Source organism: Miscanthus floridulus, chromosome 2 (genome assembly GCF_019320115.1).
Source record: "Miscanthus floridulus cultivar M001 chromosome 2, ASM1932011v1, whole genome shotgun sequence".
Classification (NCBI taxonomy): Eukaryota; Viridiplantae; Streptophyta; class Magnoliopsida; order Poales; family Poaceae; genus Miscanthus; species Miscanthus floridulus.
In genome coordinates this window covers 180,613,684-180,633,843 of record NC_089581.1, presented here as the reverse complement: position 1 = coordinate 180,633,843, position 20,160 = coordinate 180,613,684, and the positions used below count along the sequence as shown (strand labels likewise).

Genomic DNA, 20,160 nt, shown 5'->3' with positions numbered 1-20,160 from the left:
CTAAGAAAGTGATGACGGATATCTATGTGCTTAGTGCGATAGTGTTGAACCAGATTATTTGTAAGTTTTACCACACTTTCATTGTTGCACAAAAGAGGTACTTTATCTAGAGCTACACCATAGTCTAGCAAAGTTTGTTTCATATAAAGTATTTGTGCACAACAAGCACCCGTGGCAATATATTCTGCTTTGGCGGTGGACAAAGCCACACTATTTTGTTTCTTGGAGGACCAAGACACAACTGATCTACCAAGCAAATGACACCCTCTGGATGTGCTTTTTCTATCAACTTTGCATCCGGATAATCCAAATTAGAATAGCCAATTAATTCAAATCTAGCTCCTTTGGGATACCAAAGACCAATGCTTGGTGTATGCTTAAGATACATAAGGATTCTTTTTACGGCAATTAAATGTGATTCCTTAGGTTTAGCTTGAAATCTAGCACACATACACACACTAAACATGATGTCGGGCCTAGATGCGGTTAAACATAACAAGCTACCAATCATAGAATGGTAGAGAGTTTGATCAACCTTGTTACCTCCCTCATCTAGGTCGAGATGTCCATTGGTTGGCATTGGTGTCTTGATTGGCTTACATTCATCCATCTTGAATCTCTTGAGAAGATCTTTTGTATATTTCTCTTGAAAGATGAAGATCCCTTCTCTCATTTGCTTGACTTGAAAACCAAGAAAGAATGTAAGCTCACCAATCATGGACATCTCGAACTCCTTCGACATCAATTCACCAAATTCTTTGCAAGAGTCTTCATTTGATGATCCAAAGATGATATCATCAACATATACTTGACAAATGAAGATATACCCATCAAGCTTCTTGGTGAATAGTATGGTATCGACCTTCTCAATGGTGAAGCCCTTCTCAATGAGGAAGTCCTGAAGGCGCTCATACCAAGCTCTTGGGGTTGCTTAAGCCCATATAATGCCTTGGACAACCTATAAACATGATTAGGATATCTAGGGTCTTCAAACCCGAGAGGTTGATCAACATAGACTAGTTCATTAATAAAGCCAATTAAAAATACACTTTTGACATCTATTTGATATAATCTCATTTCATGATGTGATGCATATGCAAGAAAGATACGAATAGCTTCTAATCTTGCAACTGGTGCAAAAGTTTTTCCAAAATCCAAACCTTCAACTTGAGAGAACCCCTTTGCAACTAGTCTTGCCTTGTTCCTCACAACAACACCTTGATCATCTTGCTTGTTTTGGAACACCCACTTTGTTTCAATGACTCTTGCTCCTTTTGGCCGCTCTTCAAGAGTCCACACTTCATTACGAGTGAAGTTGTTCAACTCTTCATGCATGGCATTTATCCAATCCAGATCTTAAAGAGCTTCTTCAACCTTAGTAGGCTCAAAACAAGAGACAAAAGAGTGATGAGTAATAAATGAAGTAAGTTTTTGTGAATGAGTCATTACACCCTTTGATGGACTCCCTATGATGAGATCTTGTGGATGATCTTACAGTAGAGGTGTATTTCTTCTATTGACCACTTGAGGAGGAGGTTGTGGAGCATCAACATCTTGTGCTTGTACCACCATTTGCTCATGGGAGACATGAGTGTCTTCATTTTCTACTCTCCTATCTTTTTCACCATCTTGTGGTACACTTGATGAAGAGGGTGGATCAATCACTTGTACATCATCTTCATCATCTTTAGGCTTGATGTCTCCAACTAGAATGTTCTTCATAGCCTCCCTCAATGGTTCATCACCTACATCATCTTCATCATCTTTAGATTCATCAAATTCCACATCATATGTTTCTTCAACCAAGCCGGTGGCATGATTAAATACTCTATATGCTTTGGACTTTGATGAGTAACCAACAAGAAAACCAATATCACAATGTGTTTGAAACTTCCCTAGGTGTTGCCGCTTCTTGTAGATGTAGCATTTGCAACCAAACACCCTAAAGAAGGAGACGTCTGGCTTCTTCCCATTGAGCAACTCATAAGATGTCTTGCTAAGGAACTTTTGAAGGAATAGGCGATTGGATGCATAGCATGCGGTGTTGATTGCTTCTGCCCATAGAGCTTCGAGAGTGTTGTACTCATCAAGCATTGTTCTTGCAAGAGTGATCAATGTCCGGTTCTTCCTCTCAACTACACCATTTTATTGAGGAGTATAAGTTGCGGAGACTTCATGTTTGATTCTAACTTCATCACAATAAGCTTCTATGTATGTGTTCTCAAATTCTTTCCCATTGTCACTTCTTATCTTCTTGAGCTTCACTTCAAATTCATTTTGTGCTCTCTTGGCAAACTTCTTGAAGCAAGATGCTACTTTGGATTTGTCATGAAGGAAGAATACCCATGTATACCTTGAATAATCATCAACAATCACAAGACAATAAAGATTTCCTCCCAAACTCTTGTATGTTGTTGGTCTAAATAAATCCATATGAAGGAGTTCTAGCACTCTTATGGTTGACATGAAAGCTTTGGTTGGATGGGTATTTATAACTTGCTTGCCGACTTGATATGCACTACAAAGCTTATCTTTCTCAAACTTCACATCCTTCAACCCTCTCACCAAATCATTATGCATTAGCTTCTTGAGTGAGCTTATCCCAACATGAGCAAGTCTTCTATGCCATAGCCACCCAAGTGTTGTTTTGGTGAATAGGTAAGTCTTTAATTTGCATCTTCGGAGGTAAAGTCCACTAGATATAGGTTGTTGTATCTAAATCCTTTGAATATCACTTGTTCATCATCCTTCTTAGATATAACAACTTCCTTCTCAGTAAACAAGCACTGGAAGCTAAGATCACACAATTGCCCAACGGATAGCAAGTTGAAGCTCAATGAAGCAACATGTAGCACATTGGAGATGGAATGATCATTTGATATTGCCACTTTGCCCAATCCTTTAACCTTGCCCTTTGAATTATCCCCAAATGTGATTCTTTCTTATCCATCTTCTTCTTCATCAAGTGAGGTGAACATACGAGGATCACCGGTCATATGTTGTGTGCAACCACTATCAACAACCCAATGACTTTCACCGGTCTTGTAGTTCACCTACACATAAGAGATCAAGCTTTGGGAACCCAAACTTGTTGAGGGCCCTTCACCTTCTCAACAAGTAACTTTGCAACCCAAATTTTCTTAGACCTATTCTTATTTGGAGGTCCTAAGAACATCACTTTCATCTTTCCACTAGAATCCTTTCTAAGCATGTAGTGAGCATTGAAAGCAAATGGTCTAGCATGTTTGGGCAAGGGTTATAGTGGTGGAGTTTGGCACTCATGAGCAAAGTGGCCTTCTTGTCCACACTCAAAGCATCTCTTTGGCTTTGGCTTTGGCTTTGATTGGTGTTGTTGAACTTGAGCCTTCTTCTTCTCTATATTTGCCACATATCTAATGCCACTCCTATCCATCTTTATGATGGTGTTCATTAAGAGCTCACTTTGAAGGTGCTTGCCTCTTGTGAACTTGCTCAATCCAATCTTGAGATGCTCTTTTTCCAACTTGAGCTTTTTGTTCTCTTCCTTGAGTGCATCACTACTTTTATCTTTCTTGAGTGCAACCTTGTTCCTCTCTTTCTTGAGCTTCTTGTTTTCTTTTTTTAGCTTCTCATTCTCAAGGACCAAATCACCATCATGATCAAGGGTTTCTAGCACAATGGTGTTGTGGATTTTGAACTCTTCAAACTCTTTCTTGAGCTTTTCATTGTCATGCTTGAGCTTGACATACTCATCATAGTCGGAGATTGGCTTCCTTCTAGAGCTTGTGAAGAACTTCTTCTTGCCATCAAACTTGATGCCACTCTTGTTTAGCTTCTTTAGCATCTTGGCAGTTTTCTTCACCATGAGAGCAAGACTTTCATCATCTACTTCATCATCACTTGAGCTCTCATACTCAAGCCTTACTTTGCCCTTCTCTTGGCTAGCTTTGAATGCTAAGTCTTTTTCTTTCTTCTTTGTAGAGGATGAGCCATCTTGAGGTGTGATGTGCATATACATCTCATGAGCATTAATCTTTCCCAAGATTTGTGTCGGTGTAGTGGTGGAAAGATCACCTTGATGTAGCATGGTCATAATATGCCCATATTTGTCAATGGGGAGGACACTCAAGATCTTTCTTACAACATCGGATGGTTGCATTTGAGCGAGTCCAGCCCATTAACTTCCTCTACAAGAACATTCAAACGTGAATACATCTCATTAGCACATTCTTTAGGAAGCATTTCAAAAGAGTTGAGCTTCTTCATGACAAGATGATAGCGTTCCTCACACTCACTCTTTGTTCCCTCATGGAGCACACAAACGTCCGACCATAGTGAATGGGCGTCTTTGTGGTTCCTCACCCGATTGAACACATCTTTGCAAATGCCTCTAAAAATGGTGTTTCGAGCCTTTGCATTCCACTTCTTGTAATTCACCTCATTGCCTTGTAGGTGAGTAGCATCCCGAGGTTTTGGGAAGCCTTGTGAGGCGGCTCTAAGAATACCAACATCTAGAGCTTCCAAATATGCCTCCATGTGATTTTCCAATAAGGAAAATCATCTCCCTTAAAGATAGGAGGAGGTCCATCCCCATGAGACATCTTGCTCTAGGCGGTTAAGCCTAAAAACATGAGCATGAGGCTTTGATACCAATTGAAAGGATCAAGATGCCCAAGAGGGGGGTGAATTGGGCTAATTCTAAATTTCTTTGCAATAATTAAATCCTACGGTAAGCCCAATTAACCCCTTGTGCCTAGAAAGTGTTTCTAAGTGTTCTACCGCATAAAAGACTTGCAACCTAAGTTCTAATCCTATTCTAGCATGGCAATTCTATGAATGTAAACACAAGTATTGAATTGCTCAAAGTAAATGCTCAAAGTAAATGCACAAAGTAAAGAGAGGAGAGGAAACGTGGCGATGTTTTGCTGAGGTATCGGAGAGTCGCCACTCCCCACTAGTCCTCATTGGAGCACCCATGTAAGGGTGTAGCTCCCCCTTGATCCGCACAAGGATCAAGTGCTCTCTACGGGTTGATTCTTCGACACTCCGTCGCGGTGAATCACCCACAACCGCTCACAATGTGAGTTGGGTCATCCACAAGCTCTTCAGATGATCACCAAGCTCTCAATCACCACCAAGCCATCTAGGTGATGGAGATTACCAAGAGTAACAAGCATGAACTCTCACTTGACCATGACAAGCCTAATGAGAAGGTGGATGCACACTTTGCTACTCTTGATCTTCACTAATGAGGGCTCTCTTTGGGATTCTCAAATCTTAATCACTTCACAAGGACCTTGCTCTTCTTGGCACTCTCTAAGGTGTTTCTTAGCTATTGAAATGAGCAAAAGTACCCCCACACATGAGTGGGGGTTCTATTTATAACATGGGCTAAAAAACAAACCATTATGTGCCTCTGCGAGGTGACCGGATGCTCTGGTCATGTTGACCAGACGCTCCAGTCAGTACACCCTGAACTCTAGAGTTTAGTGTGACCGGACACTGCCAGCGTCTGGTCAGCACTTACCTGATGTGTCTGGTCACAATTTTCCCTCTCTGGAACCTTACTAGAAATGACCAAACGCTGGCTCTCAGCGTTCGGTCACTTGACCTTCTAGTGTCTGGTCACACCGAACGATTTCACCTATCAAATGAACTAACCGGACTCTATGCCAGTGTTCGGTCACACCGAAGCCAGCGTCCGGTCAGTATTTGACCCTCTATTCACTTCCAACTCTCGATCATACGTGAATGAAGTTTGCTCCATTGGATCTTAGGCATATGTAGGAGCTACCTAGCACTAGTTTTAATAAGTGTGCACCACACCTAACTCACTAGACTCACCTAGGTCAAGCTACCCATCCATACCCCCCTTAATAGTATGGCCAAAGGAAAAATAAAGTCCTAAACTACTCTAAATGACTCTTCAACTCCAATCGACACTTAAAACTAGTCCATCCTTAACCTTGTCATCCATCCTTTGAAAACCAAAACGATTTCCATCGTAGGGGCATGACCACCTTGATTGCTCAATCGATCTCCATTACCATGACCTAACTTAATTGCCTCTGCAAAACACATGTTAGTCATAGTAATCTTGTATTGTCATTAATCACCGAAACCCAACTAGGGGCCATTTTTTAATTTAGTGATACCCCAAACGAAGATCAATCTTTGAAAACACCTTTGCACTAGCCAACTGATCGAACAGAGTATCAATACAAGGTAAATGATACTTGTTCTTAATGGTTGCTGTATTGAGAGGACGATAATCCACACACATCTAAAGTGTATTGTCCTTCTTCACAAAAATAGTGGGACAACCCTATGGTAAAGAACTAGGACAGATGAATCCTTTCTCTAACAATTCCTCTATCTGTTTCTTCATCTCAGCCAATTCTTTTGGAGTCATGCAGTAAGGACACCACAAAATAGGAGCAGTACTAGGTTCTAACTCAATGGAAAACTTTACATCCCTATCCGGTGGTAACCCAGGTAGATCTTCAAGGAAGACATCCAGAAATGCACAAACCACAGGAATAGAAGCAAGATCAGGAGAAGCTTTAGCATGAGCAGCAATTGGTAAGGTGGGAACTGAGGACATAAGGAGAGACATTCTATCCTCAGAAGAAGGAAGCCTCAACTCAACAACTCTCTACTTAAGGTTCAAGACTACCCCATAATTTCTCAACCAATTTATCCCCAGAATTGCATCTATGCCTTGTCCAGGCAGCACCATGAACTAGAGGCGATAGGAGTGAGTGGCTAGCACTAGTCTCACTATGTCCATCCAAGTTTTAACACAAAACTGCGTACCTAGGGATCTGATTATATAGGCAATAGGAATAACTATAGTAGATATATTGTGCCTTTGTGTAAACCCCATACTTATGAATAAATGTGATGCACCAGAATAAAATACCACATATGCTGGATGGGAATCAATGGTAAACATACCAGCCATCACAGGCTCACCTGTAACACCCTCGGTGTTACGCCCTAAACCAACTACTAAATCGTGTCATGAACATCATGTTTGAGTAATAATGCATGTGATAGAAGGTGTTGATAAATTTCTTGTAGCCTAAAATAATCAATAAAAATGTTAAATCAATGTTGATGCAATGGCTCATGTATATCAAGTAGGGTTTAAAACCAATTTTTATTAAGCAAAAATACTATAGAACATATGTGTGATACTTAAATAAAGTTGGAAGTGCAAACTTTGTAGATGATAATGAAATACTTGTTGTTGAAAAATAATATTGCTTAGTAATATTTTCAATAACTTAGAATGCAATTTGAAATAGAGTTCAACTAAAAAACTTAGAAAATTTTAAGCTTGTGTACAGCTGGACATTGCCAACTTTAGCAATTTATTTAGAGAGATTGGGTTAGAGGGTGATGCGGTGTTTTAGCTCGGCTGAGCAGCCTCATGTATCACTTTGATCGTAGTGAAGTCGGTTTTGGTTTAGAGGCAATGGTTTAGTGGTAGTCACTGCCTTAAAATCCATGCACAGCATGTTCTCAGGCTAGCTCTCTAGGCTAGGCATGGTCACCAGGCCGAGGGGGCATGCTGTTGTGGCGTTGGCGTGCTCTGCGTGCACATGCGCGCTACCGCGCTTGATTGGACTGGTCGCCCGCGCCGCTGCTGCTACCACGCTACAGCGCTCTATGCCGCTGCCGCTATCGCCCCTGTGGCGCTGTTGCGCTGCTCTCTCTCTCTCTCCCACTCTCTCTCTCCCTCACTTCCCCATAGCCTGTGTTGTTCATTGTGCGCATTGATGTTCTGCCGTGCCATGGCCTTGGGGCCATGCCGCTGGTGCTACTGCATCCTCTATGCTCGAGCCACGCCGATGCCCCTGCCGCTACCATTGCATCACCATGCTACATGCCTATCGCTACACCACATTGTGTCATTGGCCTGCTTTGATGTCATGCGCACAAGGCCATGTCACCGTCACCTTTCCATTTATGGCATTGCAGCATGTGGGTCACATCGGCAGTGAGCATGTGGTCACCGGCTGTGCGCTAGGCTAGGCTTGGCTGCCACTGCTCCGTGTCATATGCACGTACTTCCAAGTCACACATAGGACTACACTCTGCCTTCTTTATCACCTTGCATCACCCTATAGCGCGTGTTCACAACCGCTCACCTCACCTACCCGACTCTGGCTCGTACCGCCCCCTACCGCATTGTGACACCACATTGTTGCGTACACATGACCACATGGGCACTCCTAAAGGCTCTACCCAAGCATTAAACATGCAACCCCAGCCCTCGCTCATGAGGTTGTGTCCTCATGCTACCATGCCTTGTCGTGTCATAGCTAGTCCATGTTAAGTCGAGGCCGCTGTCCACAACGTAGCATCGGCAGCACACCATTCCTTCCATTCAAATTCACTAGCTTGGGCTTCGGAGCACAATTCCCCACACTAGTGGGAGGCATGGGTAGTCAGCTACTCATCCTATTCTCCTCAAGCCCAGTCGATCACTACCGATAGGCAATTTGGTGTTTTGCTCATCGCCGGCCGTGGGCACCGCCGAATCAGTAGGTTAGGAGGTAAGGTATGTAGGAGTGGTAGCAGTTTGATTGCTCGTAACCCTACAATTGCATTGACTCCCTCTATTCAGTGCTAGCACTATTTTGACCAGGGAACTCATCAACGACGTGGTGATGCGCTGGTGTCTGTCGTAGAGCGCCGCCGCCCCGCTCGGTTACACGTGGCTAGACTACCACAGCGCTTCCTGGCTTCAACCGTTAGTAGGGCGTACACCATGGTGAGCTATGGATGCTTCTCCGCCATCTCTACCTTTTTGTGAGGGCGTAGGCTCGTCGGAATAGTCATGCCACCGCCGCAGATAGCCACTCACAGCTGCAGCCCACGATAGTGCGCCTCTGAGTCCATAATCCTCACCCATCCTTGCGCGTTTAGCTATAGATGGTGGTTAGCCCCCTTATTTTCATTGTAGCGAGCCTAGGTTGCCTAGCGTAACCACCATTGCCGCCGGTGTGCCATGCCGCCACACGTGTGTACGCCGAGGACTGCCCCGTTGCAAAGGCAACACATCCTAGGGTCTTGAATGCAAAGCGTGAGTCTAAAGTAATAGTGTTACATTGCTCCGCGTGATTATCCAAAAGGCCGAGCCCTCTTTTGCAAAATGCGAGCGTGCTAGCGCCCCCAGCCTTGGGCAATTGCTGGTCCGCCACGATGCATGAGCAGCTACGCCGCGCTGGGTTGCCGGGCCAAAATGGTCGCCACCATCCCCTTTTCTTTTCTAAGCATTTTCTAATTTAGCTTCTAAGGTAAATTTGTAAATTCAATATAAAATTATGTAATTAACCAAAAATTGTGAAACTAATTTTGTTAAGTTTCTAAAATCATGATCTATCTGCTAGTATATTTTGTTCATATAGTTTTATAATCTTTTCAGAAGTGATCTAATTAAATTGAGATGCTTAATATTGTTAAAATATAAACTTGTAGGAATTATTATGATAAATTGGTGATAGTGTTGGATCTAAAACTTTCACAGTAAATTCCTAACATTATTAGGTGCTCACTATAATTTTTGTAGCTCCATAATAATTAGTTTTCTAGGTAGCCAAATGAGCCCTAGTTCGAATATATAGGTTTAATCAATAAAATGCTGAAAAACCTTGGAATTTTAAAACTAGAACATTTTTCCAGAGACAAAGCCTTACTTGGCAATGTGGATACGTAGACTAGTACCTTAGTCATTAAAGCTAGCTCATTAGCTTGCAGAGCGTAATCGTAATTGAGTGTTGTAGTTGTCGTTGATTAATTTTATCTCTGCGTTGCATCCACGTATATCATAGTAGGAACAATGATGGATCATGGAGTCAACTGAGGTAGCAGAAAAGATGATGCCTTGATGATTGTGTCACTATGATGGAATGCTAACTTTTGGTTATATCTTACTCAGGCAAGCCCCAGTGCATAACCCTTATTTTAAATAATCACTGGATATATATATGTGATGTGCATTTATATTACAGGATTTATATTGAATATACATGCATCGATAAACCTACCCATGAGTTCTATTGGTATAGGTCGAGTAGCTGCTATGCTTAGGCTATCGGTAGCGTGAGTAACCTGTCGTTACTCACAGTAGGTGATTATTATTACTCTCATGATAAAATAGTGAAAGGAAATGGAGATTGGGCAGGGATATCGTACGGGTATTGGTGGGTGTAATAGGTTGTGTCCCATGGCCAATAAGGTATAGCTTGGTTACACTATTTCCCTATCCATGTCGGTTAAGGACCATCCATTATTGTGGATTCTAGTCAGGTCACAGACTTATTATCCTGAGCTCATACTTGCTTATGGGAGCGGAAAGGCTTGTTGCTCTCTTGTCATGGGTTCTAGCTCTTTTCGGATTGACTGATTGAAGGCAGGGATGGTGGAGGTCTAAGCACCACACTGAGTCTAGGACTCAGGAGTGGGGGCTTGGAGTCCAAGTTTGGACGGGGACTTGGATCCCTTGATAGGAGAGTGGTGGGTTGGTCTTTGTTGACACCGTTTTTTGCACGTGTCAAAATGATCGGAGTGGACTAATCGGTAGGAGGAAAGTTAATGTATATGCTAACAGCTGATGAAAGTCAGCTTGTAAAGATGGTTGCCGATGACTGGTGGTGGTCGATGGAAAGGTTGATTTAGACTCGGGCGTTGCCGATGAGGTTGGAGGTGTTATTGTCGATGCCGATGAAGGAAGGCTTGAAGACTACTGCCGATGAAATAGGAAGTATGCCGATAGAAAGGAGGTCAGTGAGATTTCCATCATAATTGAGGCGGACAGGGAAATAGATAGGAGTTGATTTCCTTTTCTATATTTATTAGAATATAATTCATGTAAGAGTCACGTATTTCCTTAGGTATGGATTTGGTGTCCTAGTTATGTTTGGTTATGTCTCTTTAGATCAGGGTATAAATATAGATTGAAGGGCAATGTAAAAGATATATCAATCAATATCAAAACCAATTTTTACTCCTATTTGCATCTACTTACTTTTCGGCGATTTCATCAATTTGCACATTTTTCTTTTTATGAGTTCTCATTGATTCGGCGAGTTGCATCACAGAGCAACCTTCGGTGATTCTCGAGTTCCGCGTGAGTACCTCTTGGCCATGACTTCCAGGCGTATCGCTGTTGTCAGGACCAAAGTGCTTGTATCTTCATCCTTGTCGATTAACAGATCAAATCGACTGGCACACTTTGGATATCGATTTGGGTATTAGCCCTTTGTGTTTGCAGATCCACTTTTGCATCAACACATCTTTTGGCACGCTCGGTGGGACCAATCAATCCAATCAATATGTTCAATTCCGAGATCAATTCAGAGAACATTATCGTGGTATCAGAAGAAGATCTTAAGGAAGAGCAGAGGCAGGCTATGGAAAAAGCTGTAGAAGAATATAGGCAGCTTTGTCTGAAATCATTTAGCCTGAACAAGAGTGGACAAGTCATCCAGAAGCAAGATTTGCCGTTGCCTCGGCATGTTACCTTTTACTCCAATCCTGGTAAACTTCAAGAGATGGTTAATTCTGCAATAAATCATGCTTTGATTAATCATTCCAATGTACTGTCCAATACTGTTCATAATGCTGTGGTTCGAACTCTCAAAGAAGGACAAGCGTCACTGCATTACGTTGGGCCTGCCTATCACCAACCAGAGCCGGCATCTGTTAATACTCCATCGGCTCCCTCGGCCGTTGTGGGTACAGAAGTTACTTCTCCTCCAGTATCGATAGGCTTACCTAATATTCAATCTACACTGATACAATCAGATCCGGTAGGACGAGTTCAGCTTAATACAGATCTAGCGGCATCAGCTATGTCAGGCCCTGTGTCTCAGAATAGCCAGATTCCTGCTAATTGGTGGGGATATGGTATGCCTCCGGAGTCATCTGCTTTCAATCCTGGGTTACCTCAAGTATTTGATGCAGTAGGAAAAGCTCCTATACCATCGGCTGTTTCGCCGATGGCCCAAGTGCCTCAATATGCCACAGCAACTACTGTGCAACCAACTCCAGGAGGTTTCCAGATGCCTTTGGTTCAAACACCCAGTTCAAATCCATCGGCAAGCTTACTGCCGATGCAGCAGAAAGCCCCTATTATGAGTCAAACTGGGGTTCAGTTTATGCCTTAAGCTGGTTATAATTATCCAATAATGTCAGCAAATTACCAACCATTGGTAAGTTTTATACCGATGAGTTCTAGTAATGGTTGGTCAGGATAGTTACCTGTTCAACATATAGTTCAGCAAAATCAACAGGTTGTAGGGATTCAACAAGGTCATATGCAAGCTGGTGTCTAGAATCGAGCATCGGCAGCACAGCCGATGAATCCTTTCCAACAGGTTAATGGACCACAAGTAACGGCAAATATGCCGATTGCTGGAGATCGTGGGCCACGAAGATATGTGGAGGGATATCAGCAGGCACCTCCTGTAGAAATTCAGCCAGTTCGTCATCAGGAGGCTGATGCTTTTTGGGCCGATAGGATAGCAGAAATTATGAAGGATCAGTTTGGGATAAAGCCCAAGGTCAATACTTATTCTTATCGGACTCCATATCCTCCTGCATATGATTTAATTCCTCTCCCAAATTGGTACAAGGTACCAGATTTCACTAAATTCTCCGGGCAAGATGACACATCAACAATGGAATACGTCAATCGCTTCATTATTCAATGTGGAGAGGCAGCTAGCAGAGATGAATTAAGAGTTCGATTATTTTCATCATCTTTGTCTAGATTGGCATTTACATGGTTTATTTCATTACCACCAAATTCTATTATTACTTGGGTTGATCTAGAAAAACAATTTCATAAGTATTTCTTTGCTGGAATCCATGAAAAGAAGCTTACCGATTTAGTAAAACTGAGACAACGTAATGATGAATCGGTAGAAAGTTTTATGCAAAGGCTACGAGATGTAAAGAATAAGTGCTACAGCCTGGTGCTGGATGATTGGCAGCTTGCCGATCTGGCTTTCCAAGAATTATTGCCACATCTCAAAGACAGGTATGCCTCTCAGGAATTTGAAAGCCTTAGTCATCTCGTGCAAAGGATCTCTGATCAAGATACTAGGGTTTTTGAACCTAAAAAGAATTGGAGTAAAAAGGTATCATTTGTTGAAGAAGTAGGAGATTCTGATTCTGATGAAGAACCAGTTATTGGCTTAGCTGAGTGGGTTAAGAATAAAAAGCTGATATCTTGTCCCTTTGGTCAAAAAGAGCCAGAAAAGTTTACCTTTGATATCACCAAAGCCGACAAAATATTTGATCTTCTGCTTCAAGAGGGCCAAATTAAGCTGTCACCTAATCATGTGATCCCATCGGCAGAACAGTTGAAGAAGATCTTGTACTGCAAATGGCACAATGCAACTTCACATAGTACAAATGAGTGCAAGGTGTTCAGGCAACAGTTACAATCGGCTATTGAATCTAGGAGAATTAAGTTTGGTACTTCCAAGGCCCAGAAGCCGATGAAAATTGATCAACACCCTTTTCCAGCAAATATGTTGGAGGCCAAAGGGAAGACTAAGGTATTGACGTCAGAGGCTGCTGAGAAAAACGCGTCAGTGGATCCCCAACATCGGATAACTACCGATGATGCAAAAAGTAAGGGCTTGCTGGGGAAAAGCAGTAGTTCCAAAAATCCTCCTCGACTTGGCATTGTGATTACTCATCGAAGGCAGTAGGAGAGTTGGCGTCAGCGAAATGACCGATATCGACAACAGCAAGAAGAGAGACATCGGGAAGAATGGCATCGGCATAAAGATCATTGGAGGTGCCCGTTTTTCATCCATTGCTAGGAAGAAGGTATTAAATTGCCAACTGTTGAAAATTACCCTGAGTGCAATGGTTATTATGGGGTCAATCGGTCAGAAAGGAGGTTTCAACCTGATAATCAGGGTTTATCTATCAATGAGCCAATCAGAGGCAGAGCATCAGTGCATGATCGGCTGGGGGGTAGACTAAGTGTACATGAGAGGCTTGGTAAACGCGCTGGATATTTTCCAAGGAATCAAGAGGAGCTTGAGGAGATGGCAAACGCAAGAGTTCCCGATGAGGAAATATTCTACAGGGACCCTAATATACGCCGTGTAGAATCAACTAGGACCTGTTATCAGCCGGTTTGGAAAACCAAGTTTCCTCGATGGTGCCCGGAGGGTCTGACAAAGATACAGAGAAGGAGGATGCAACATAAGCATCAGGAGGATTTATACCGAGAGGAAAATTCCTCCAATGAGAGGTCTGGTCATCAGCAGTGGCAGGTAAAACACAAAATAAGGGTCCATCGGCAGATGTTAATATGGTATTTATGTTGCTGATGGAGTTTTTGGTACTATCTGATAATGAGGAAGAAGTTGTTCTCTCTGATCAAATAGCTCAGTTGACACTAGATCTAATGATAGCTGTTTTTGAGAAACCTACCAATGACAAGAGACAACATCTTAAAGCTTTGTTTGTGAAAGGCAGAGTTGATGGGCAGCCTATATCTAAGATACTCATTGACGGAGGGGCTGCGATTAATATTATGCTTATGTGATGTATCGGAAACTTGGCAAGGGAGATCAAGACTTGACCAAAACCGATATGATGCTGAAGGATTTTGAAGGCAATGTGTCACTGGCTAAAGGGGCAGTATGCATTGAATTGACCATTGGCAGCAAAACCTTGCCAACGACGTTCTTTGTTATTAATGGCAAGGGTGCATATAATCTGCTTCTTGGGAGGGATTGGATTCATGCTAATTGTTGTGTTCCTTCTACAATGCATCAATGCCTCGTACAGTGGATTGGGGATAAGATTGAGGTTGTTCCTGGTGATTCTTCTTATATCATTGCATCGGCAGAATCAGATACTTATGAGCGAACCAGATGCATATCAGGAGAAGTTTGGGAAAGAAAGTTCCTTAGAGTTGCTGACTATGAAATTCCACCGATCCAAGCAGTCGGTTCTGAAGAAGAATTTTAATGGATAGGTTTGCCGATGATGGAAAATTAGGTCAGGGGTTCACATCGGCAGATGATTTAGTAGAAGTAGATATTGGTGATGGCGATAGGCCAAGACCTACTTTTATTAGTGCTAAGTTAGATTCCAAGTGTAAGCAGCAAATGACTGATTTGTTAAAAGAGTATAAAGATTGTTTTGCTTGGGATTATACTGAGATGCCTGGATTAGACCGATCGATAATTGAACATCGGTTACCTATCAAATCTGGATTTCGGCCACATTAGCAGCCAGCACGCCAATGCAATCCTAATATACTTCCTGACATTAAGGCCAAAATAACTAAATTAATTGAGGCAAAGTTTATTCGACAGTGTCGATATGCAGAGTGGATCTCTAATGTGGTTCCTGTTTATAAGAAAAATGGAAAACTTCGTGTTTGTATTGATTTCAGGAATCTCAACAAAGCCACACCGATGGATGGCTATCCAATGCCGATTGCTGATTTGTTGATTGATGCTGCAGCCGGACATCAAATTATCAGCTTCATGGATGGTAATGCAGGCTACAATCAAATATTCATGGCTGAAGAAGATATTCCCAAGACTGCTTTTAGATGTCCAGGTCATGTAGGGCTGTTTGAGTGGATAGTCATGACGTTTGGTTTGAAAAATGCCGGTGCTACTTATCAAAGAGCTATGAACTTTATTTTTCATGAATACATCGGCACATTAGTGGAGATCTACATTGATGACATAGTGATTAAGTCTGGAGATATCACAAAACATCTAGCCGATCTACGAAAGATATTGGAGTGCACAAGAAAGCATGGATTGAAGATGAATCCTAATAAATGTGCATTTGGTGTATCGGTAGGACAATTCTTAGGTTTTATGGTGCATCAGCGGAGCATCGAAATCAGTAGGAGGTCTATTGATGTAATTAACAAGGTGGTTGCTCCTGCCAATAAAACTGAATTGTAATCTTTGATTGGTAAAATTAATTTCATCAGAAGATTCATATCTAATCTATCGGGTAAGATCAAGGCTTTTAGTCCATTACTTAAATTGAAAGTCAATCAGGAATTTGTATGGGGAGCTGAGCAGCAGTTAGCCCTGGATAAAATTAAGAAATATTTAACAAATCCTCCGGTGCTAGTTCCACCTCAACACGGGAAACCTTTCAGGTTGTATTTGTCAACTGATGATACCGTTATCGGTTCAGCTCTTATTCAAGAATTTGAAGAGAAAGAACGTGTTATTTATTATTTGAGCAGAAGATTAGTGGATGCTGAAACAAGGTATTCGGCCATCAAAAAATTATGTCTGTGCTTATACTTTTCTTGTGTCAAATTAAGACATTATTTGTTATCTGCTGAATGTACGGTCATATGCAAAGACGATGTAGTCAAGTATATGCTGTCGATGCCGATATTAAGTGGTAGAATCGGCAAGTGGATTTTAGCATTATCAGAATTTGAACTACGTTACGAATCGACTAAGGCAGTTAAAGGGCAGGTTATGGCTGATTTTGTCACTCGGTATTGTAATGCAGTGGACTCTCTGGAGGTTGCTCCTTGGACACTTTTCTTCGATGGGTCCACATGTGGTGAAGGAGCAGGTATCAGCATTGTGTTGATTTCACCTCAAGGAAGGAAGTATGCGTTTTCATCGCCGATTGTTGCTACATCGACAAACAATCAGGCTGAATACCAAGCCTTGATAAAAGGGTTAGAATTGCTGAAGGAAATACGTGCCGATGCTGTTGAAATCTTTGGTGATTCTATGCTAGTTATAAATCAATTGGCTGGGATTTATGAATGCCGAAGTGAAGTTTTAATTTCGTATTATGAAAGATGTTTGCAATTGTTGAAAGGGTTTAGAGATTTTCGTCTTGAACACATTCCTCGACTGCATAATGAGGAGGCTAATCGATTAGCTCAGCATGCTTCAGGGTATCAGCCTATTCAGGAAGTGCTAACATCGGCAGTTGATACCGATGACTGGAGGAAGGAGATTGTCGATTATTTAAAGGGTCCATATAAAAAGGTTGAAAGATGTATAAGGTTCCAAGCTACCAAGTATGTGCTCCTTGATGATGAATTATATTATCGAACTATAGATGGAGTTTTACTCAGATGTGTTAGAGTGATAAATCGAAAAGTTTGATGGGTGAAATTCATGAAAGAGTGTGTGGAGCGCATCAATCGGCTTTCAAGATGAAATGGATAATCAGAAGGAATGGATACTATTGGCCGACTATTCTTGAAGATTATTTTAAATATTTTAAAGGATGTCAGGGGTGTCAAAAGTTTGGTAATATTCAAAGAGCGTCTGCATCGGCTATGAACCCTATAATTAAACCTTGGCCGTTCCAGGGGTGGGCTATTGATCTCATCGGTCAGATTTATCTGCCATCAAGCAAAGGACATAAATTTATTCTGGTTGCTACCGATTATTTCACAAAATGGGTTGAGGTAATTTCTTTAAAAAGGTGACATCGGCTAACATGATCGATTTTGTGAAAGAGCATATTGTTTACCGATTTAGTATTCCTCAAACTATCACTACCGATCAGGGTACTATGTTTACATCGAGAGAATTTGATGAGTTTGCTGTGGGTATGGGAATTAAAGTTTTAAATTCTTCTCTATATTATGCTCAAGCTAATGGTCAGGCTGAGGCTTCTAACAAAGGGATCATCAAACTCATTAAGCGTAAAATTGAAGAAAATCCTAGGAGGTGGCATACAGTATTAAATGAAGCTTTGTGGTCATATCGGATGTCATGTCATGGTGCAACCAAAGTAACGCCTTATTAGTTAGTATATGGACATGACGCAGTATTGCCTTGGGAAATTAAAATTGGCTCTAGACGAATACGTTCTCAAAATCAGCTGACAGCCGATGATTATGATACTCTTATGAAGGATGAGTTGGAAGATGTGGCAGGTCATCGGTTAAGGGCTTTAGTTAGCATTGAAGAAAATAAGAAAAGAGTAGCCAGATGGTATGACAAGAAGGTAAAGGTAAAAGAGTTTGCCGATGGAGATCTAGTCTGGAAATTGATTTTACCGATTGGGACTAAAAGTTCAAAGTTTGGAAAGTGATCTCCTAATTGGGAAGGTCCATATCGGATAAATCGGTCTGTTCCTGGTAACGCATATATTCTAGAAACCCTCGAAGGGTCATGTTTCCCAAAGTGTTAAATGGAAAATATTTAAAGAAATATTACCCTAGTATCTGGATGGATGCATAAAAGTATAAGTGCCGATAACAGTCCTATCGGCTAGAATTATACATGGATGTCAATGTCTCGTAAAGTGCCGATGCAATAGACAAGATTTACAAATTTAACAAGGATTGGATAGCTAATGTCGCATGCAGGCGAATTTGGTCGGCTTCCTTCATTTCTTTGATGTCTTCATCGGCAGCACCTTCCACAGGCTTGAGTTTTTTCTTCATGGCCAAGGCTTTGCGAGCCTGAGTGTCTCTTTCTTGCTGAAGGGCCTTGATGGCATTGGGTAGCTGGCTTTCTTCTTGTTGAGCATGAGTTAAGGCTGCCTCGACTTCTTTCAATTCAGCCAATAGAGCTATCTTCTTTGCCGATAAATCTAAGATTTTCTACTTAAGTTCAGCGCCTGAAGTCTGCAAGTTGCCGATGCCCTTGTGCTTCTCATCGGCAATTTGTTTCAGTTGTAGCATCTCCTCTTTGAGTTGAGCCTGAGCTGCTCTATCGGCAATATGTTGAGCAGCCCGTTGATATTGCAGTTGACAGCTTTCTAAATGGGCTGCTAGGAAGAGTACTTCTTCAACGTCGGTAGGGACCTAGTCACGGATTATTTTGAAAATTACCTTTGCAGGGTCTGAGTCATCTACCAATTAGGCGGTATCCTGCTGTAACAAGCTCAGGAGAGCTTCCAACTTGGACTTAGTTTCTGCTGATATTGTTCCCAGTGCAAGAGAAGAACTTGTTTCCTCTCCATCATCGTCAGAGACGTCAATGGCAAAGGAGAATAGGCTGTTTGGGGAGTCTTGTTCCTGAGGAAAAGAAAAGGAGGTCAGTTAAGGATAAGTATGAGTATTGTAAATCAGCTAGGTTAATTGGTTTACCTGTTTCAAGGCAATTTCCTGTGCTTGACTGGAGGAAGCAACCTAGAGTATGCCATGTGGGGGATCGACTGAGCTTGCCGATGGGATATCCTCTGTAACCTCATCGGTGGTTGGCTCTTGGGATATGATGACCGATGACATTGGGGCTGATGTGGGGGTCGACGTGGACTTCTATCGTTTTGGCTGTGCCTCGACATCTGTCAAGGCTTTGCGCTTTGCTTGGGCATCAGCAACGGTTGGCTGGGGGGCATCGGCACTTGTTGGTTGTGAAGCTTGGACATCTGGTATGTTTGCCGATGTACCCATTTGTTGCTGCAAAACAAGTGTAAGGTATGATATTTAACAGATAAAATGTGAAATCAAAGGGATACCTCTGAAGGTTTGTCAGAAGAAGTGGTGCTTGATATCGGAGGAATTGCCGATGACAATCTAGCAGCGGCTCTTACCCCCTGATGAATAATGTTAATACAGTTTGTGATCGGCATAAGTAGAAATAGACAGGGTTGTTACCTTAAATGCCTTGACCAAGGTTGTAGCAGCAGCCGATGGAGTGGCCCTAGCTGTAGCCAATTTGGACTTGGAGGTGATGGTCTTGGCACGGATCTTCTGGTGAGTCAAAGTAGCCAAGGTAGGGGCATTGTAGCCGATCGGTGATATCGGGGAAATAGGCTGAAGATCGAAGGGTTTCCCACTTTTGCTCACAGATGGTGCTAGGTTGTTAACCTGTCATAAGAGAGTCAGTTACTGATATATGAAGGGAAAAAGCAGAAGGGAGTTAAAAGAAACTTACTGCATCATCGAGGATGGCGTATTCAGAGTCGATCATGTGCCGATATGTGTGAGCAGATGTTGCAAACAGTTGTTCCTTCCACTCTCGCCACCATTGCTTATATGATTCGGTGATGAAAGATACTGGTGTCCAGATGGATATATTGACATCTGTTGTATCGGCATCGGGGGAGAGTCGCACTATCTTGTTCCAATCTGTTCCGTAGGTGATTGTTTCTCTGGGTTTGATCACATCGGCAAAGCAAAGTTTGATTGGCAGTTGCCCAAAAGCCAATTGACGGGATACTGCCGAT

General features: G+C 42.1%; 1 pseudogene; it reads right to left on the bottom strand.

The window, feature by feature from the left end:
* Positions 1-18,502: 18,502 nt before the first annotated feature.
* LOC136540873 (uncharacterized) lies at positions 18,503-19,000 on the bottom strand (annotated as a pseudogene).
* Between the last annotated feature and the right edge of the window lie 1,160 nt (positions 19,001-20,160).